This window comes from Mastomys coucha, unplaced genomic scaffold, assembly GCF_008632895.1.
Source record: "Mastomys coucha isolate ucsf_1 unplaced genomic scaffold, UCSF_Mcou_1 pScaffold22, whole genome shotgun sequence".
Lineage (NCBI taxonomy): Eukaryota > Metazoa > Chordata > Mammalia > Rodentia > Muridae > Mastomys > Mastomys coucha.
This window is the reverse complement of record NW_022196905.1, coordinates 160,330,214-160,346,807: the sequence shown is the minus strand read 5'-3', so window position 1 is coordinate 160,346,807 and position 16,594 is coordinate 160,330,214. Positions and strand designations below refer to the sequence as shown.

The window sequence follows — 16,594 nt, the reverse complement described above, 5'->3', positions numbered from 1 at the left end:
TCTGTGTTGCCCTGGCTGTCCTGGAACTCACTCTGTAGACCAGGCTGGCCTTGAACTCAGAAATCCGCTTGCCTCCGCCTCCCAAGTGCTGGGATTAAAGGCGTGCGCCACCACCGCCCGGCTATGTATTTCTTGATTGAATTTTTTCTTAGCAAGGAATGGTGCATATGGGTGATAAACTTACTTATTGACTTAGGGGAGTGTGAATCTCGGCCACATTTGTGGCCTTCATTGATAAGACCCACCAAGCAGAGTTACTAATATCAGCCACAGTTTAGTACTGAGATAAAATTGACCTAAGATTTTAACACTGATAGTCACCATCCCTGTGCACTCGTTCACTCATGAGAATTTTCCACCTTGAATTGTAACACACATTTACATTGTTATAAAATGTTCCCCTTCTAACTCTGAGAACACAACATAGTTGGATAATATATTCTTGTTAAAAAAAAAAAAGAAAAAGAAACTCAGATCTTGAATCTAAGCAATTCTTTTTGATCCTTCAAATGCCTTGGGACTCTGGGCAGAATATTTCAGTGGCTTTATTAGTAGCCAAATATTTGCAGGTAATGGCAGGTAATCCCTCAATTGAGCACTGAGACCCTGAGAGTATGCCTAAGTGGTTCTCCCTCCAGGGGTTCTGGGTAAACACTCTGCCTGCTATATTGTGAGTATAAGATAAAAGGAGAAAGGTTCTCCATAGTGGAGCTCTGTGGGATTTCCCTAATCCCTGTGGCTTAGAGATGGAAAGCATTTCTTTTGGCTGCTGCGGGGGAACACTGGTCCAGGCTACCTTCCAAGTTAGCATTCGGTGTCCTATGACTGTGCTTCCATTGTTATTCCACTGTGGCCACTGAAATTCTGCTTGCCATGGCTCTGCACGCCTTCTCAGGGACTTCAGGACAGTACAGAGGTTAAACCCCTGGGTGCTATTAGAACACATATCCACCAGCATTTATGCAAAATCCAAAAGCCATAAACAAAATCCAAAAGTCTCTTGCTGAAGTAAGGCTACCTTGGGCTGAGGAATTAGCTCGGTGACAAAGTTGTTCCACAAGCAAGAGCACCAGAGCTCATCTCACCAGAGCTGCCTAAGATGGCACACATCTGCAACACTGGTTATGGGAAGGTGGAAACCACTGGTTCCAGGAGTACACTGTTCAACCAACTTCATCTGATGAGTGAGCATTAGAACCTTGTGAGAAACCCCATTTCAGACAAAGCAAAACAAAACAAACAACAAAAACAAACAAACAAATACATAAAAAACAACAACACATTAAGTTAAAAATAGTGTGAAGACACCTTCAGAGCAGTATCTGAAGTTGCCCACTGACATGCTTTGGAATAAATAAATGTCTATGTACTTGGGCAACCACACATGTAATAAATAAATAAATATTGCATGCAGACCACTTAGGCACAGTTATTTTAAAATGTCATGAAAAACTGTCTATCTATTTGAATTCTATGATATTTTAAAAGTAACTGTCTTTAAAGAAACACATCCACTCAGTAGCTTTTTCTGGTTAGGTAACATGGCATGGTAAAGAAAAAGACACCTGAACTGGAAGTCAGGCAAGTAGAGAGTGAAGATTTCCTCTGGTGCTGAAGGGCTGAGACACTTTCACATGTGGCTTCTCTGGTGGCAAATGTCGAGACAATGAATCCTGGGGTTCCATGGAAACCACTGAGAGGTAGATGATCAGTGCCCAGGGGTCAGATCAAGTGGGTTGAGCTCAAGGCAGCAGCTTCTCCAGGGAGGATTCCTGTGTATTATATCTTAGAGTAAGTAGGGAGATTATGGGCCAAGCTGCAACATCTTTCTGATTAGCTGTGACTTGACCCCTTGGTGCGCACAGGACCTGAAGAAAGATCTCTTTCTTTTACTACAAGAAATACCAAACTAGGGTCAGACTTGTAAGTAGATCAGATAGTAAGATACCCATGTGCTGAGACCCTTCAACACATGAGCCTCCAATGTGTCTCGGTAGAGGCTGGGTAGACAGGCAAGGGCAAGATGTGGACTACAAGCACCATATCTCTCACAATTCTGCGGGTTATCCATAGACATCTGTATGGAATAAAATTGAAGCCTAAGAATACACAAATCCCCACAATTCACTGGGGTATCTGTAGACATCCTCATGGAATAAAAAGCAGCCTAAGAATACACAAATCCTGATGGGATGAAGAATTGATGGGTAAATGTTTCATGAGATTTCTTTTTGAAGGTTTCTTTACAAGTTTGTGGGTAGTAGAACCAAAACTTGGGTATCTCGCTCATATGTCCACCTGGAGGTTTTACAGTTGATAGAAGAAATTCCTCAGATTCATCCATTCACAGAAAACTAGCTTAGGAGTCTGCCTTGCCTCACCTCTCATAGTTGGTTAACAGAAGTTCATTATTCATCGGAGACAACTTATTTTGTGACCTGATCATCTCCTTTCTGTTTGTTGTGTCTCTCAATTGTGCCTGCTGTTTTCAAACTAAGATGTCAAAAACATCTTCTGGCAAGCCATGGTAGCACAGAGTTTTATAATTAGTGTCCCTGTGGAATATCAGGTTAACTCACTTTTATCAATAAGCTCACCAAGCCTAGGGGACCAGGATAAAGCTGTTAGATTTTTGTTTTCTTTTCTTTTGTTTTTTTGAGACAGGGTCTCTCTGTGTAGTGTTGACTTTCCTGGAGCTCACTCTGTAGACCAGGCTGGCCTTGAACTAAAAAATCCACCTGCCTCTGCCTCCTAAGTGCTGGAATTAAAGGCATGTGCCACCACTGTCCAGTGAGTTAGACATTTCAGAGACCCATCTTCTGTGCACAAGGAGGGCCTTATAATGTCATTTCACTTTGATTAAAGGAATAGAAAGCCTGTGTCATGTGGGTGCTACAATGTTTCCTGCAAACAGGGCCTGCATATCTGAATAATTTGAAGAGAAGTGTTAGTGGTCATGAAAAGCCAACAGGACATGGAGAGATCCTGAGATCCAAAGATCTCAGTGCTGAGTACTTTCATTGTTACATGTGGAATGAAGAGCATATTAGACTCATATGTTTTAGTCTTGGAAGTCGGAAATTTAAGATCTATAGATGATTTGATTGGATCTTGAACTTTAGGCAAACACTAGATATGACACCCTCTCTTGTGATTATAAAAAGAGAAAGGGCTATAAGAATATGTTCTAGGGGGTGTGGTGAGGTATGGGGGAACGGGGAACCTCAATAGACCCATGCTAAGGCATCTCACTCCCCTGAGGGACCAGCCGCATGATGATATAGCATAGAATAGAGTTTATTTAGGGCATGGGGAGGGAAATTAAGATGATAGTAGAGGCAGAGAAAGGCAGAGAGAAGGAGAGAGTAGAGAAATAGAGGCCAGCTATGACCATGTGGAGAGAGGGGTGAAGGGAATGGGAAAAGGTGAAGAGCAAGGGAGGAAGAAGCAAGAGAGAGGCAAGAGTAAGAGAGAGGAGAGGGCAAGCAGCTGCTTTATAGTGGGCCAGGCCTCCCTGGCCTTGTCAGGTAACTGTGGGGGTGGAGTCCAGACAGGATACCAACAGCCGCAGGTAACCAATTATGTTCCTTGTGCTGTTCAAGGCAGAAAGAGAAGGGGACATGTATGGTACTAATGGCTAACAATAAAGATTGGTATCAACAAGTTCAATTATTTTATTTGCATTATCTTTTGGTTTATTGAGATGGCATTGCACAGTATCCCGGGCAAGCCTGCAGTTTATTGTCTTGATCTCATAGGAATCTACTTTTATCTACTTCCTAAATACTGAGGTTACATTTCTGAGCCACTATGTAGCTATCTAAAAATTCAGTCATTCCCTAGAAAGTCCTATGGTATAGATAACCGTAGCTTCCTTGGCCTTACAGTTTTCAGGACTACTGGTAGGTAACCATGAGGGTATTCTGGACTGGGTTCTTATCACTTTTAGAAGAGCTGTCACAAGTGTGATACTGTTTATTAAGCTACATAGGCAAGGTGGCTGTCCTACAGCCTATCACACCTCCAACCATAGGCATTTCTACCTTCCTTTCAATAGCATCTGCATCCCCTTGCTTGAATATCAGGCGAGTGCCAGTCTCTTGCTAAACTAAAGTTATCCCTACAGAGAGAAAACATGCAGGCCAAAGGAAAAAGTCTTGGTGACGATGAAGGCATCTGCTTCAGCCTTTCATGGACCAGTGATGCCAGTAGAAGCAATTTCAACTCTCCTGTTGTTTGCTGTGGGAATATCACAGATTGATGAGGCTTGGATCTGGATAGGGCCAGATTGCCAAAATCTCAGGGAAAAGGTGTGACTTGCTTTAGAGTCTGTTTCCAAGAGTATGGATAATATCAGCACAGGGCTGGAATGTGTGGTCTGTACTGTCCACTGCCCTGAAATGTCACACCTCTGTCACTCTATGCAATCTAGTTAAAGCCTCAAAACCAACCCATATTGAATTCTCATGTCATATTGAAATTGCCAAAATCAGCCACCAAACCCAAGTTTGTGGTTATTGTGGTACCTTAAGAGCCTTGCCAGTATAAAACAGAATTTGGTGAGAGTTCTTTTCAAAGCACATCAGAAGTACAATATTTATGAATAATTCACACTCTTTTGAGGTTCTATTCATTTTGTCTTACCACTTATAGGATCTTTTGCTTACTGGCTTTTTTTCCCCATGCCACATAAATTAGATTTTTGTACTATAGTGTTGACCTCTTAAGTGTCTCTAGGAATGCATTTTAAATGTGAAAAATTATGATTAGATTATATCTCCTTTTTGTAGCCATTTTTATCTATGCAGAGTCATGCATTTCCTAGAGGAATATATGTGCTCCATTCTTTCTATTGAGCACTTAAAAAATGGGGTGTACTCAGGGTCAGGGACAAGATGGTGCCAGGAGTGTAGGCTTGACATTCAGTCTGATAATGAGGTCTTAGCATAGCTAGCAGAGGGCAGCTGGATTCTGTAAAAGCCCCCATCACTCTCTGGACCTGCCCCATCTGGAAAGTAAGTCTTGATTCTTTTAGATTTATCCTTAGCACTAATTAGTGGAAATGTCAAACTGCTTCAATGGCTTTCACTGACTTTGAGGTGAATGGCTCCTGCCAGTTCTCTGTTCTCATTTGCTTCAGTACCTCAATGAATGATTTTCCCAGGATTATGGCAGGCCCCTGCTTGGCTGTTTATCTGTTAGTTTCACTTATGTTGCTGGAGCCATGAGGATGTCCTGTGATGTGATCACAAGGCATGAAGTTGAATTGATAAAGTGCCCTTCTCATGCCAGATATTCAAATTGGCTGTTCCTAGTCCCAGAGATTTGAAATTCCTTATATTTATTTGAAAAAGGATTGAAGTCCCCATCCCTAACACTAAAGAGAAAGCAGGTCCTATCCATGTGTGGGTCACAGGGAAAGAATGTAAGCTCTGTGCTTTGTACATTTGGTCAAGTCTTCTTTCCTCTCTCCAAATCTGTAATATTGCTAAGCAAACATTCCTGTGCACATGGACTTTGAGTTTTTACTGCTTCTCTTTTGTGCTCCAGATCCTCTCTCTTATAGAAATGAGAGAAAAAGAGAGAGGTAAATGAATGCAAATGTTAAAGCCCATCTTTAAATTCATAAGAGTGTGGGGGAATAAATAGTCTTTTTCAATCAAAAGGATGGGAAATTTACATCTTCACATCCCTTAGTAAGTGACTACAATCCAGGAAGTTTTAGCTCTTTCAGACAATGGCAGGTTTGAGCATAAAGAAAATGAAGTACATCAACTTCCATTTAACAAAGCTAGGAGGAGAGAAGTGGCTTCATCAAATCCGTTGCTTCCTGCTTCCATCATGCTGCAGATCTCACTGCTGCCCATGGAACCCAGCTGAACAGGGATGCAGAAGGAGACCCTCTTAGCTCTGCAGTGCACCTGCTGGCCAGACAACCACCTTCCTCTCCGGTCTTGGTCACAGATGCGTCCACTATTCTACTTTAAGGGTGAATTGTTCAGCTCAGGAGATGCTGAATAGATAAGAGCACTTGGTTGTTTCAGAGAAAGGATTAGAACCTGAGCTTGAATCCCACTATAAAGTGCTGGGCACAGTTCCCTGTACTTGAACCCCACAGGTGTATCACTGGGGCTTGATGGCCACTGGCCTAGCTCCAGGTTCAGTATGAGACATCGTCTCTAGGGACCAAGAGTAAAAACCTCAGTAGAGCACTTGAGGTTTTTCCTTTGTCCTTTGCATGTGTGTTCACAGGTGCATGCAGCTCCCCCTACACATGAACAGAGCATGTACATATACCACATGGACTTATGCACCCACTAAATTAAAATGCATATTGTCTTATTATTGATTTTCTTAACAGTTTTAGTTTAGAAATTGGATCAATGCCACACAGATAAACCCCAGGTTTTGGGGTCAGTCCCCAGTCTTTAGGCAAAATTCTTTTCCATGCGCATTTTCATAAAGCCTGCAGTGCATTCTTGAGCATGGCATGATTATTTCCTACCTCGTCTGAAGAAAGACCCCCGAAATGAATCCTGTCTCTGGTACTGACCACCTCTGGTTTCCTCCTAAGTTAGCCATTTGTTCTAGGGTATGGTTTTCTTACCTGCAACGTCAGAGACATATTAGTCTAAGTCACAGGGTGCTTTAAGGATTGCATAAGAATGTGATGTTCAGAATGGAGAGCAATGACTGGCAGCTACTGAATGTGCCCGGAATTACCCAGCATTACAGCTGGGGAGTCCAGGGCTACTCCACCTCACTAGACTCCAGATCTAGAAAATCAATACAATGTGAAAATTACTTTGACCTGAAATAATCACTCAGTTGATAGCCAGGAAACTGAATTCTATAAGCAATGCACTGCATGAGATTTAGCCTGCCCTGTTCTCAGGCCTCTTGTCTGAGAAGTAGCTGAGAGGAAGAGGCAGTGACATTGCTGGTATATTATATAATGCATACATGTAGCTGATTATATACAATAAATTAAGTATATATAAAATCTCACAATTCCAGCATACTGAATGCTAGTTAAGCCTCTGTCTATTCCTATCCATAGACTATTTAGATAATTAGAACCATTTAGATAATAAGAACTATTTAGGTAATTTTACAAACCTTCTGAGAACACATTCACAAATACAAAGACCCAGGTAAATGTGTATAATGTTTTGGCTTTTAAAATATGCTAGATATTTTCAATAATTCCCCCTTTAACTAATGGATTCCAAGTATTCACATATCAAAAAACTATATTAATAACCGAGAAAATTAACAGAGGAGCTTCATGAACACTTTCTCTTGCATATTTTGAGAATTCAGGAGTCATTGGTCACATTTATGAGTGATATCAGACTTCAAATGTATTAGGCTTCTGAATTGGTTTTTTCTTTTTTCTTTTTATTAGATATTTTCTTTATTTACATGTAAATTTCTCCTTTCCCAGTTTACCCTCCAACAAACAAACAAACAAAAACAACAAGAACAAACCCCTGTTGCCCCCCCATGCCTGCCACCCCTCCCTCTCCCACTTTCTGGCCCTGGCATTCCCCTACACTGGGGCACAGAACCTTCACAGGGCCGAGGTCCTCTCCTCCTACTGATGATCAAATTTGCAATCCTCTACTATATACATGCTGCCAGAACAATCAGTCCCACCATGTATAGTCCTTGGTTGGTGGTTGAGTCCCTGGGAGCTCTGAGGTTACTAGTTAGTTCATATTGTTGTTCATCCTAAGGGGCTGCAAACCCTTCAGCTCCATAGGTCCTTTCTCTAACTCCTTCACTGGGGACCCTGTACTCACTTCAATGGATGGCAGTGAGCCTCTACATCTGTATTAGTTAGGTACTGTCAGAGCCTCTCTTGTTAAAAGAATTTCTTTAAACCCAATATCAGGCTCTCTATTTCTAATTTCAACCCTTTTACAAATTCTTTCTTTTCAGTGTGTATCTGATTCCCCCTTTCACCCCATCCAGGTTTACAGCTGTCAATCTTTTGAAATGGTTCCAGGCTTGTATAGGTGTTCCAATCAGATCTCAGAAAGGTGCCCTGAGAAAGATCCTTCCCCGTTTGTCTCTCTTTCCCCTCCCTTCTCTGTCTCTCTCTCGGTATTTCAACTATACATCATGCATGGGCATGTATATATATATATATATATATATATATATATATGTATGTGTCATATATATATGTATATATATACACACACACATATGTATATATTATCTATGCACATGTACATGTGGTATGTACATGTTTGTGTGCGTGTTTATTCAGTTGTGTAATATGAGCTTGTGTGTGTAGTTGTGTGTGTGAATGCATGTGAATGTAATAATATGTATGTATGTATATTGTATATTTTGTGTCCTCCTTATAGTAGATGTCATTAATAGAATTCCAGATTATATTTTTGTGTAAGGCAGATTTTTAATTAAGAGGGGAAATTTAAACTTTGAAATCCATCTTATCAGATAGCACCGTGAAACAAATTTGCCTAGAGTTATTTGGCATATTTGACCCATTTTACTCTTTTCTTAAAGCTATTTTGGCCTAAGCACTCAGAAGTGGCTGCCTATTCCCTTGGCTTGCCCACAGGGAAATCAGTTAGTGCTTTACCTCTGTTCCCACACCACATTGAGTGTAAGATTAGCATTAAACAGCCACCCTCAGGAGGAAATCCAGCAGGCCCAGTGAGTTATGATGAAGTAGCATGGGGCTTATCTGAAATCTTAACATGGAAAAGGGGCCTATCGAGATGCAAACAGCTTGAAAAGAGATCTTGATATGAAAACCCAACTAATGGATTCTTCACTAGAAAGACAATCTGGGGGTTCTTATCTCTCAGGTGGAGGGCCCCAGTGAGGAGTGGAACAGGCAGTGGGTGTGAGGGACATTGAGCCATTTTAATGTAATTTCTAAAAGGCTCTGTTGCCATAACAGAGACACTTGAACAGGATGTTATTTCGTGCTTAGGGGCAAAATCTGTTTAGATCCTTGCTTCTAATAGCATCTCACAGACGCTGTAATTGTGAAATAACTTTCTCAAAATAACTTGGTGCAGGGATGGAGAGAAAAGATCAGTGAGATTAATTCTTGGCAAATTTGTCTTGAATGCAATTTGAGGAAATTTTATTTTATTTTTTTCACAGACACTTTTATTAGACAGTGGTGCTTAGCAGAGAGTGAATCCCCTTAGGTCCTAAGGCTTAGGAGATAATTTTTACTTAGTACAAACTAAGATTTCCCTAGTGTTCTAAATCACACCCCAACAAGATGAAAGACCTCACAGGGTCTGGGGGAAGACAAGAAGCTACCCAGGACAGGGTATGGCAGGAACTTGCCAATGGGATCAGCAGTTTTCATAAAATGGCTTCCCCTTTCTTATGATCTGAAGTCCCTTGAAATGGCTGGCATGTCTCCCTCACAGTGACAGAGCAGGCAAGGACAGTGGGCTCACAGTTCATCTTGTGTTGTCTCTATAGTTCCATCATGTATCTATTTCAGTTTGAGTTTAGGCGACTAGAGAGCCCTCAGCTTAGGGAGACTGCAGAGGCAGGAAGGTTTGGTTCAGATCAAAGGAACAGCTCTTGTGACAGAGATGTCTAAGGATACAGGTCCCAGGTTGCAGGCATCCTATGATCTCAATACATGGATGTCAGCAAATGACCATAATCCCACATCACCCCCACCCCAATACTTCTTAAAATTTTGAGATTCAATCCTTGAGTATGCCAAATAGTGGGTCTCTACTTTATTCTCCCTCCTCTCTTGGGTCAAATCTCCTCTCTATACCTTCTCTGCCTTACCAGCAATGTGTATTGGCTTCTTATGAAATGTAATGAGTCCAGTTCTACTACAGTTCATGATCTAATGCAGAATCTACAGATTCTATAAGCTAGCCTCTTTCTTTCTTGCCAGGAAGCATTACCAAAACACAAAACTCACCCTGTTTATGATTACTCAAAGTGAAGAAAGATATTTTTTCCTCAGTCATATGAGATATATTTTTGTTTTTGTTTTTGTTTTTCGAGACAGGGTTTCTCTGTGTAGCCCTGGCTGTCCTGGAACTCACTGTGTAAACCAGGCTGGCCTTGAACTCAGAAATCCACCTGCCTCTGCCTCCCAAATGCTGGGATTAAAGACATGTACCACCACTGCCCAGCGAGACATATTTTGTATTTGTACACAAATATGCATTCTTATATGAATACAAATGCCTGAAAACACACATGGAAAAGACAAAAGCAAATCTTTAAAGAGAAATTAGCAAATTCTGACAATCAAGATATGAAGGATTTAGGCATAATTACCTATGGCTTCTGTATTTTTATTCCTTCTGTAGACATATAGATGGAAGCACAGAGCCTCTGGTCTCAGGTCTCACTCCAGAAATGAGTACTAAACCCATTTCTAGTTGGCACTAACAAATCAGGATTGGTGCTTATGAGGTAATACATTGCTGTCTAGAATAGACTTTGGTTCCTCAAAGCCCCAGATAAAGGGTATGGATGTCTAGAATATAAATAAGATACACTGGCTTTCTTTGTGCAAAGTGGATACCCTTCTGGTTTCATTGTGTGCAGTTCGAAGTTAAGTGACTGGAGTCCTAGTACGACAGTCTTTTCTCAAGTTTTGCATAATGCTTTTCCCAAGACCTTTAGGCTGTTGATAATTACAGTATGGAACTGTTAAGAAGTCAGGATTGGTGTTACGTAAAAGAATAAGCAGACAACGGTATCACACAAGATAAAGACAGGTGTGGTGGGTGAGGGAGAAAAGGAGAAATAGAAAGCAGAGGGTTACCATGGATTCATTTCACATGGCTGGCATGTAAACAAGACAAAGGACCCCAATGTGCTAATATCAATAGTCAAGAAGGCCTCAGGGCATAGGAGTACTGTACTGATGGACCGCTTGTTTGGTTATTCCTCAAGAGTTTCAGAAGGTTTTTAAAAACAAAGAATTGAAAAAAACATAATGTTTTTAACTAAATCAATGCCAGGGGTGTTTATATTAGGTGTCATTAAACATAATATGTTTTAGTCAATGACTATTCAATGGTTTACGTAATGAATATTTATTTAAAACTAAAGGTGTAGTAAAATGCATGGTCAAATATTTAAGTAAAATATACGATTCGAAAAAAAGCAAAAAACATGGATGGTTGTTGTTTGAAAACATGTCACCTCAAAGAAGTTCTAGGGAGCATGCATTTGGGCCAACTTTGGGTATACTATGAAGAGATGAATTTATAAAAGTCTGCATAAGCTATTAGTTCCTAACAACATTGATTTTCTTATGAGAAATACAGATATTTTCCAGCCATGGAAGCATCATGCACATAGGAATGTCTTGATTAAAGCTCATTTATAAGCAAGTTCATTTGTTGGGCCACCCATTTCTTTAAAATATATCATAGGGATCTTTACGCTGGAATATGAGCTGGCATGTGATGAGATTAAATATTGAATATTAATGTCAGCTTAGCTACATTTGGCTTATAGATATTTTCCTTTAAGTGATTATGTTCTCTGGAAGATGATTTGATTTAGTGATATTTCCTAATTTACTTAAAATATGCACTTGACATTTCACTAAGCCTTAGTTTTAAATATAATTGACATTTTAAAATCACAAATACTGATTATAAAATATATACATTGTATAATTCAGGAGTGCTCTTCTGTTTTGTAGACTAATTGCTCCCTCGTTATTTAAGCTGATTTAAACATTGCAAGCTCTGGTCTTCTCCCATTCTGAGGTTCTCCTTAAATTTGTTGTTTCAGTCCAATATTACTACTTCTGTCCTTCAGGATTCTCACACTTGTGCGCCTTGCGCATCCTGGTTGGTAGTACAGTGCAAAATATTTTAGGTCTAGTTCTACTACTGTTCATCTGGGTAATTATTTTCAGAAATAGAAGAAGAAGAAACTTGTTCAGTTCTCAATTCCATGCTTCTCCTGAGTGAACATGTACCTAGAATAGAAAGATGTTACCAACAGTCAGTCCTGCTTTACTTTACAATCACTCATGTTGACAGGCATGAGCTATCTGTCACCCAGATCGCTGCCATGTGAGAGAGGAATTGGTTTCTCCCAAGTGGAAATATAAATGAGATCCTACAGGACAATGGGATCCTTCTTGAAAAGACAGAGGGAACAGCATGTTTTGATTGACAACAACTATACTTTTCTTCTAAGAATAAAATCGATTTTTTGTCATTGTCGATTTTTTGTCACTGTCCCAGCAGATGAACTTACCTGATCATTCTATCCCTGCCACTAGTTCAACTGGGAGCTGGACAGAAGCCAGATGCCTTTACAAGGTTGACATGATGGCTTTCTGCAGGGTTAGCTGTGGCATGGAACTTGGCATTGGGTGAAGAAGTACCTTCCCATCTCTCATCTATGGCCAGCAAGCAAGTCATAGCAATGACCTGAAGCATCTATTGCGAAACATGCCTGCAGGAGTCAAGACATGAGCAAAGCAATGACCATGAGAGAGGAGAGTGTTTGCTCTGCAGTCTTCTCACAGTTGTTTCAAATGCCACACTGGTTCTCAGAGATGTTCTCTCCACCAGTGTTCACATGTTTTGGTTGAGATGGACTTTGATAAATAAAAACCAAACAGGCAAAGCTGGCCAGCTTTGTGCTCTGTCTTGCTTATTTCCTTTTAGGGTAGTTTAATTACAATGAAAAATAATATGGCTCATGGGCATGCAAGCATGCCTGGTATGTATGCATCATGGTCCAAAGGGACACAATGAATAAAATATTTATATAAAAGTTTAAAATGACTGATTTCTAAGTAAGAGATTTTAAATGTTTTTGTTTCATCTATCCCTTGGGAAGTTAATGAAGAAATTGTTATTAGTTAGATGTTGGCAGTTTCTAGTAAGTGATTATTTTATACTTTATTAGTAGTTTTGAAAGTCTCAAACCTTTATGACCTATGTTTATTAAGCTTTTGATGTTTAGAAGATGGTAGTCTCATAGCATTGACAGAAATTTAGTTTAACTCCACTATCTTCCCTTGTTCTAATGTCTCACTAAGCCACAGTATACTGACATGGCCATAATATTAACCATGAAAAAAATGACATTTACATCACTACAGGAAGTTTTGGGTAAATTCCAAGAAAAAGAATTATTAAGTTTGATTACTCATTTATTTTAACATAATTATTTAAAATTTACCTATTTATTAATTTATTTATTTGTGTATGGGTGTATATGCCATGTATGGGCAGGTGTCTACAGAGGCTGAGAAAGTGCAAAAATCCCCTGGATTTGGAGTTACAGATGATCCTTGTGAGCCTGGTGTGGGTGCTGTGCTGAATTCAGAATGTTTGCAAAAGTTAGTATACCATGCTCTTCACTGCTGAGACATCTCTTCAGCCTCTTGTTTATTTTTTAAGACAGTGGAAAACTGTCTTCCAAAGTGACTGCACCAGTTCACACTTTGGCTATAAATGCCTGAGGTTTTTCTTTGCCCTTTAAACAGTTTTTGCATCCATGTTTTTTTCTATCAGCCATTCTGATAGCTCTGTGGTTAGGTTTTCCTGGTTTGGATCACATTTTTCTAGCAACTAGAAGTTGCATAATATACTTTTTATGGAGCTCCTTGCCATCTACCTGTCTTCTGTCTGTGATTTGATCTGTGATGGCTAATCTTACTCATTGACCAGACAAACCTGGGAAGAGGAATTGTCACCATCCCAGTAGCTTGTGGTCATGTCTTTAGGGACAATTTCTTGTTTTTTAATTGATATAGGAGGGTGTTGCCCACTGTGGGCAGCAGCATCCTTAGGGCATGCTTTAAGAAAGGTAGTTGAGCAGTGGTGGCACATGCCTTTAATCCCAGCACTTGGGAGGCAGAGGCAGGCAAATTTCTGAGTTCAAGGCCAGCCTGGTCTACAGAGTGAGATCCAGGACAGCAGGGAAAACATAGAGAAAGCCTGTCTTGGAAACCAAAAAAAAAGAGAGAAAGAGAAAAAGAGAAAGAGAGAGAGAAAGAGAGAGAGAGAGGGAGGGAGGGAGGGAGGGAGAGAGAGAGAGAGAGAGAGAGAGAGAGAGAGAGAGAGAGAGAGAGAGAGGAGAGAGAGAGAGAGAGAGAGAGAGAGAAAGGTAGCTGATAATGTGTCTAGAAGCCAAAAAGCAGTGCTCCTCCGTAGCCTCTGCTTCACTTCCTGCCTTCTGGTTCATGCTTGGACTGGCTTCCCTTGATGGTGAACAGTGATGTTTAAGCTACATTAAACCTTTTCCCCTAAACTGTTTTTGCATCTTGTTTTATCACAACAACAGAAAGCAAACAAGGATATGATTTCTGTGTATTTTGCCAGTTTTCTAGTTGTATTGCTTGTTTTTTTGTTTTATTTTGTTTGTTTGTATTTTTTTTACTGTTGAGTCCATTATATATTCTAGATAATTTAGCTTGTCCAGATAATTGGCTTGCAAATATCTTCTCCCAGATTGCTGAATATCTTTGGATCCTCTTAATAGGGTGTTTTTATAAAGAAAAGTTTTAAAGTTTTATAAAATCCAATTTATTTACTTTTCCTCTCCTGGATGATAAATGCAGTGTAGCACAAAGGGACTCTTTCCATACCATGGGCCTTGAAGACTTGACCTGTTTTTAATAAAAGTTAAATAATTTTATTTTAGATTTCTACTTGTGGATCATGGTATTATAAGTACTAACTGACTCTAGGACAAGTTTTTCTTATGGAGACCCAGCTGTTGAATTTCGCATTGACTAGTTTTGAACTTTTTAAAAACAGAAATCAGGTGTGATTATGGAGGTCATGACATGCTTCCTGTGTTGATCCACTGATCACAGGTCATCCCTTTTCAACAAATCTGTACTGGGTAGCTCTCATTCCCTTAGCTCTAACAAGTTTTGAGAGCTCTTATATATAACACATGTTAAACAAATAGGGATGATTTGACTTATTTTCCCGTGTCCCTTTAATTCCCTTTTCATTTTGCTGTAGATGCTTCAAGCTCTATATTGAAAAGGAGTAGGGGTAATGGAAGGCATTTTCTTCTTCCTGATTTTATGGGATTTCCTGGAACTTTTCTCAATTTAGGCTGTTGACTGTGCCTAGGTAGTATGTATTATTTATTATGTTGAGATATTTTCTCTCCAGACCTACTCTCTACAGAACTCTTATCATGAAATAATGGTGCATTTTATCAAAGACTTTTTCTATATCTTTTAAGATGATCATGTGATTTTTTGCTTTTAGGTCTGTTTACCTGACATTACTTCTATTTATTGACATATTTTGAACCATCCATGCATCTCCATGATAAAGCCAACCTAACTGCAGATGACCTTTTAAAGATATGTCTGTATTCAGTTTTCAAGTATTTTATCAATGATTTTGCATGCACTCTGGAGATATTGGCCTGTAGTTTTGTTTCTGATTGTGTCTTTACCTAGTTGTTGTTGTTTTTGAGTTTTTTTTTGTATTGTTAATAATAGGATGAGAGGGAGTTCTTCTTCTATTGACCGAATGTAATAAAAAATTTAAATAAAGTTGTTTTTGCAGTGGTTGTGTGAAGCATATGATGTATACATGTTCATATCAAGGCACATATGTTATATACACATAGAGGCTGAAGGTTAAGGTTGGATGTCTTTCTAAATCATCCACTCAATAATTTACGAGAGTGGATCTTTCACTGAACCTGAAACTCATGGACGTGGTCAGACTTACTGCCCAATGAGCTACAAGCATCTACCTGTTCCCAGCCCTGACACATGAGCACTTTTCCCCAGGTGCTAGGATTTGAACTTAGGTCTTATGGTTGAACAATGAATATTTTGCAGATTAAATCATCTCTTAGCCTGAGAGTTAATTTTTCTAGATGAATCAAAAGTTGACACAAATAACATTAATGAAAAACAAAGTAAGCATGATCCATGTTTGTATCATAATTCTCATTTGCTCCTTTGAATATAATAGTATTTTCAAGCCTATTAGATCTGTCATCTTCTTACTAAACTATCATGCTGTCATTGGTAATAGTATATCATCTTGAGTCCTTCCAGAACCTTGATTCTATAATTCTCACAGCTGTGATAGGCTAACTATTGTGCAGGCTAACTAGCAAGCTAGAATCCCTCCTGCAGAGGGTGCACACATATGCTCTACATTCTGCAATAGTGCCTAGTGCATTCACCATGCTACTACTGCATACATTTACAGCTAGATTTATTTAGTTATGAAATTACATGAAGTATAATCTGTTTTAGTTTCCTTTTGACCTTTTATAAACCTATTGATTTTCAAAGTACTGCACATATGTAGTCACTAATTTATTCCTCCTGAGCTCTGATTATTGCCATTATACCTTTTAAAATTACTGAAACATAGTGAGGGCTGGAATTTTTTTTCACAAACTGAAGAATTTACCTTGAAACTAAATGTTAGGATCAATGATGTGGTTTCTAAGGATGGTATCTGAGTTTCATTGCGTGCAATGGCAAGCATATAGCTCCTGTTCTAGAGAAACCACCATTTCTTTGAATTAAATATAAGAGCAAACAGATGCCATGTTAGATGTGGCAAGAACCTAATGGTGACTG

General features: G+C 39.5%; 1 protein-coding gene across 4 annotated transcripts in view; it reads left to right on the top strand.

Moving 5' to 3' along the window:
- The window catches only part of Csmd1 (CUB and Sushi multiple domains 1), a 1,620,113-nt gene that overhangs the window by 472,579 nt on the left and 1,130,940 nt on the right, over positions 1-16,594 (top strand). The gene's annotated exons all lie outside the window — the stretch shown is intronic.